Genomic DNA, 6,044 nt, shown 5'->3' with positions numbered 1-6,044 from the left:
TGCATGTATTTTCAAAAGTATACACATACATGAAGCTATGAGGTCAAAAAAGATGGATGTCCGTAGTACCATATAGACTCAACAAATAAAAGTGTCCAAGGCTCTGAGTGAGATTTATGAATATTGTATAAGATTAGACCAACATGTGGTTTTGATATAAATAATCTGTTCTTAAATTAGAATTACAATCGTTGAGTACAGTGTTGAAAATGGCAGATAGATTTTAGCTCTCTTTGCTCACTAGGGAAAATGGAAAAATGTTTAGTTTGGTCAGATTTTCACTTAACTTCTGAAAAATCTTACGTTTGAGAGAACCCTTCTGAAATAAGAATCCTTAAAGACATAACCCCTTTGGCACAAGTTTTCAAGAAACTTGTTGGATGTTGTAGACAATTATATGGCACGTGTACTGTTCTAGATGTTTCATGCCAATAATATGTAAGCCATACCAAGGCTACATATACATATAGAGATGTTCCTCAGCTTACAAGGGAGCTATGTACAGAGAAACACATAAACAATTGAAAATGCATTTAATACCCCTAAACTATCAAATATCATAGCTTACCTTAAGCTTATTTAAACATACTCAGAACACTTACATTTGCCTGCATTTGGGCAAAATCATCTTAAGCAAAGCCTATTTTATAACAAAGTATCAAATATCACATGCAATTTATCAAATATTACACTAAAAAAAGAAGAATGGTTATATATAGAATGCTTGTAAGAATATCAGGTGTTCACCCCTGTAATCTTCTAGCTGACTGGGAGCTGTGGCTCACTGCCGCTGCCCAGCATCACAAGATGGCACCATACCACATGTCACTGGCCCTTTTTATAAAGACCCAAATTCAAAATTCAAAGTACAGTTTCTACTGAATCACTTTCACTTTCACATCATTGCCAGATATATCATAAGTTGAATCATTGTAAATCAGGAGCCATCTTATTTGAAAGGTAAATCACAGTCACCCATATACACACAAAAAAAGGCCTTCATGTAGGGCCATCTATGGATCTCTAAACAACATAGCATGACATATCAACAGCATAAAATGGACATGAAGAGGACAATTGCTTTGCGTCAGGACTCTGAGCAGTAACATACATGGCCTTACTCACCTAGCAGAACTCCAGAGCTACCTGATGGCAAGGAATTTTACAAATGTTTGCTGAACAGATTAAGCACTATTCTTTTTAAATTAGTGTGCATATCTGTTTTCTAAAGATATGTTAATTTATTTTATTGACTTATTACAAAACCAAATAATTTCCTCTTATTTAAGTGGCAGGTAAATAGAATTCTTTTTAATTTAAATCAAATGGCTTTTTAGGGAAAATATACTAAAAATTCTGAAACTTGTATTGCTTATGAATCTTTTATTGGAATCCTTATCAAGTTGTATTTTTCAAGTTTTTCCTAAATAATCTTCAATGAATTGAAAATATTTTTTGGATTTTATTCAAGGCTATTAACACACAATTTCACTTTGCTAAACTTTCAACCAAAACGTTGTGTCTTTTTTTTTTCCACTACCACATCGTCCATCTACTGACTGGATTCTCTCCCCAACTAGCACATATATACCATTGTCTATCTTTAGGATAAGTAAGGGTCATCTTTTGTCTTTATTCTATTCCTCGTATGCTTCTGAACTTGTTGAATTTTAATATAGTCACACCATAAGCATCACATATTTGATTCCCCTTTAAATAGTAAACAGTGCACAACCAGAGCATACCTTCAAAGCTATCAATATACTTACTCTCACATATTATTTTTGTATTTTTGTAAATTAAAATAATTAAATTATAGATCAAGAGTTTCAGGTGGTAGGTGTTTAAGTTTTACCCAAACTGACTTTGGTCAAACTCGTTTTTGTCATCATATATGTCAAGTAGTTTTCTTGGGTTTATTTTTAGAATATCCTTGTTTAATGAATATTTACACTGATATCTAGTATAAAAATCTTGCAATTTATTTTAGAAACATTAAGATATTGAAAATCAATCTATTTCTTTAATTCATTGAAGACATTTTTGGCTTGTTTCCAGTACTTTCTTACTGGTTAAAAAATGAATTTGAAGTAGTCTGAATTTCATTATTACATGGCACTTTCCCTTTGATGAATACAAAGATGATATTCTATATTAGCTATCTGAGAAGAATTTATTTTTTTAATTTTATTTATTTGTAAGAGAGAGAGTGAGAGAGAGCACAAGCAGGGGGAGCAGCAGGGTGAGGGAGAAGCAAACTCCCGCCTAAGCAGGGAATCTGTTGCAGAACTGAGTCCCAGGACCCTAAGATCATGACCTGAGCTAAAGGCTCAGGCGTTTAACTGACTGAGCCACACAGGTGTCCCAATCTGAGAAGAGTTTTGTATGTTATTCCTATTAATATGCAGTTTAAAGTCTAGGTAATTAACTTAATATTTTAGTGGCTATTACATAGATAGCACTATGTTCCAGGCAGAGGGTAAGAAAGAAATATTAAATCAACCATATTCTATGCATTCTAAATGAAAATAATTACTCAATCATAATAAATCCTTCTATTTGTGGAATATCAACTTATAAGCTTTCCTCTATATGAACAATGCCAAATACCAGAATAAAGGGTCATCTAATACAAATAAAGGATAGAATTAAAGAATTCTGGTAAGCCATTTAATTTTGAAAAATGGTGTTCTCTTGTTGCTGAGTTGTGGTTTTTAGTTACATAATATATGATAAGTGTAGAAGTAACATGAGTGTTACGTGAGATGAGAAATGGTATGTAATTAAGATATCTTTCAAAGTACAGATAAATACAAATTTGTAAACAACATTATGGAGGAATAAAAATAAAATACACACTCTAAAGTGAATAAATCTTGGAAAGCTAATAGAGAAGTAAAACAAGGACAGTGCAAAAAGTATGGTACATTTTTATGAAGTTCAAACAAATTCTGTGAAACCATAGATGGACTTAAAGATACTATTATGTATCAAATATTGTAAAATTTAAGCAAGGAAATAGCAAACATAAAATAACCAAAGCATACAAACTTGGGTAGATACAATAGGTGTGATCATGTTCTACTTCATAAAGAGATGAGTTAATAGATAAATAGAAGTAACTAGACTTTTTAGAAGTTAATAAAACTTTGCCTGTTATTTCTTAGTAATATAAAATATATGGTTTTCTAACAAAAACGTTTATCTTAAAAATATTTAAAAATAAATTTCAGGCTACTCATAAGGTTATATTTACTTTTCCACTGAAGGAAAAGCTGGTTGTTGTAGTTGTAGTTGTTTGTTTGTTTTAGTCTCCTCCTAGTTTTTATTATTATAATGTGGAATGAGGGATGTTAGATTGAAAAATGAATTATTTTAGAGACAAAAATCATTACTTGATTCACCTCCTGGTACAGCAGATGGAACTCCTGAAAATATGCCTTTTTGCCTTATGGAAGAGTAACAGTTATGCTTACTTCTGAAACATACTTGGTGGTGGCCCTAAATAGTGACACCATAGTAAACATTTTGAATATTCGCAATTAATTTTTATAGTCATAGGGCTCCAATAGGCACTGCTTGTATATTAGCAGGTATTTCAATAAAGCTAAAAGTTGCCTGACTGTTTAAAAATATTAACAAGGCACAAAACATGGCAGAAGTATTGTCCTTAGATATTATTTTTTTCCATATGCTCCTGATTCCAGACATGAAAAGTTATTTTTTAAAAATTTTTTTATAAAAAATTTTATTTATTTATTTGACAGAGATCACAAGTAGGCAGAGTCAGGCAGAGAGAGAGAGGAGGAAGCAGGCTCCCTGCTGAGCTGAGAGCCCGATGTGGGACTCGATCCAAGGATCCTGGGATCATGACCTGAGCCGAAGGCAGAGGCTTTAACCCACTGAGCCACCCAGGCGCCCCCATGACAAGTTATTTTTGATAGATATATATACAATGTATTTTCCAGTTATAAGAAAAATGGTTCTGCTATGTTTAACCTTTTTTTAATTACATAATTTTTTAATTAAAATTTTATTTTTTAATGTTTTACTTTTCTTTTCTTTTCTTTTTTAAAATTTTATTTATTTATTTGACAGACAGAGATCACAAGTAGGCAGAGAGGCAGGCAGAGAGAGAGAGAGAGAGAGAGAGAGAGGGAAGCAGGCTCCTTGCGGAGCAGAGAGCCCGATGCGGGGCTCAATCCCAGGACCCTGAGATTTGGGACTCGATCCAAGGATCCTGGGATCATGACCTGAGCCGAAGGCAGAGGCTTTAACCTACTGAGCCACCCAGGCGCCCAAATGTTTTACTTTTCAATATACTACTTAGAATATAAAACCTATTCCATTTTGTAAGAAGTTTAACCATTTAAAAAATGGTAATTTTCTCATTGTGTCTTCCCCTCACATTGCTTTATTTTGAATAAAAAATTTCACAATAAACATAACTGAAGCTTTCCTTCTGATGGGCCCTCTGTTGTTCATATTGTATATAAGCCATGAAAATTAGTTTTACAAAATTTATTGATGTTTGTTGATATGTTTTCTCATAACTAATTTTCCCTCCCTTATCTAGATTTCCCAACTTTCAGACAGGTGGACACTTCAATAAACCATACCCAAGGGATGTATCAAGTACTTCTTAGACATTCTCTCAGATCCTTGAGGTCTCATTTTGCCTAGGGATTTGCAATAGGTTCTGCCAGAGGCACCACTGTGACAACTGATGTCCATGGTCTATCTCCTGCTAAGCTCAAGAGGTCACTGGTTTCCAAGTTTATCTATACAATTAATGCATTCCAGCAAGTTCTTTTTTTTTTAAATATTAACAAACTTATTTTAAAGTTTATATGGAGAGGCAAAGACTCACAATAGTCAACATAGTGTTGAAGGAGAACAAAGACTGAGGACTGGCTTCAAAGTTTACCATAATGCTGGGGCGCCTGGGTGGCTCAGTGGGTTAAGCCTCTGCCTTAGGCTCAGGTCATGATCCCAGGGGCCTGGGATCGAGTCCCGCACTGGGCTCTCTGCTCAGCAGGGAGCCTGCTTCTCCTCATCTCTCTCTCTGTCTGTCTCTCTGCCTATTTGTCATCTCTCTCTCTGTCAAATAAATAAATAAAATCTTTAAAAAAAGTTTACCATAACGATAATTGTAAGCAAGATATTGTAATACCACAGAAAGACTAGATTAAAGCAACAGAATATATATTATCAATTATATTTTATATTTAATATAAAAGCAAAAGCAAGACAAGAGAGCAAAATACAATCTTTTAAACAAATGGTTCTGGAGTAATGGTGAAGCTAAATGTAAAAATATAAAATAAAATAAAATAAATCCAGGCAGATATCATACACTCTTCACAAAAATTAACTCAGATTGGATTATAAACCTAACCATGAAGCATGTAGAAGCTAATATAGAAGAAAATTTAAATGACCTTGGTTTTGGCAATAACTTTAGCTACAAAAGCACAAGCACTGAATTGAAAAATGTGTACTCTGTGAAACACAATGCCAAGAGAATGAAAAGGCAAAGCATAGACTATGGGAAAAAATTTGCAAAATACACATCTGGCAAAGGACTGTAAATCAAAAATACACAAAGACCCCTTAAAACTCAACAATGGGGGAAAAACCTGATTAAAAATGAGCCAAAGACCTTAGCAGATACCTCACAAAAGACAATATTACAGATGGCAAATAAGCATATAAAAAGATGCTTCACATCATATGTCATCAGGAAAATGCAAATTAAAACAAAAAAGATACACCAGTACATACCCAGAATCCAGAGCACTGACAACAGAACACGAAATGTTGGTGAGGATGTGGAGCAACAGGAATGTTCTTCCATGTCTATTGAGAATAAAGAATGGAAAACAACTGGGCAGTTTCTTACAAAACTAAACATATTCTTGCCAGATGATTCAGCAGTAGCAGTTCTTGGTATTCATCCAAAGAAGATGAAATCTATACCCACAAAGATGTCTATAGTAGTTTTATTCATAACTGACAAAAGCTTGGAAGCAACCAAGATATCC

This window comes from Mustela lutreola, chromosome 9 (genome assembly GCF_030435805.1).
Source record: "Mustela lutreola isolate mMusLut2 chromosome 9, mMusLut2.pri, whole genome shotgun sequence".
Lineage (NCBI taxonomy): Eukaryota > Metazoa > Chordata > Mammalia > Carnivora > Mustelidae > Mustela > Mustela lutreola.
The sequence above is the reverse complement of the archived record's forward strand: the minus strand, read 5'-3'. Positions refer to the sequence as shown.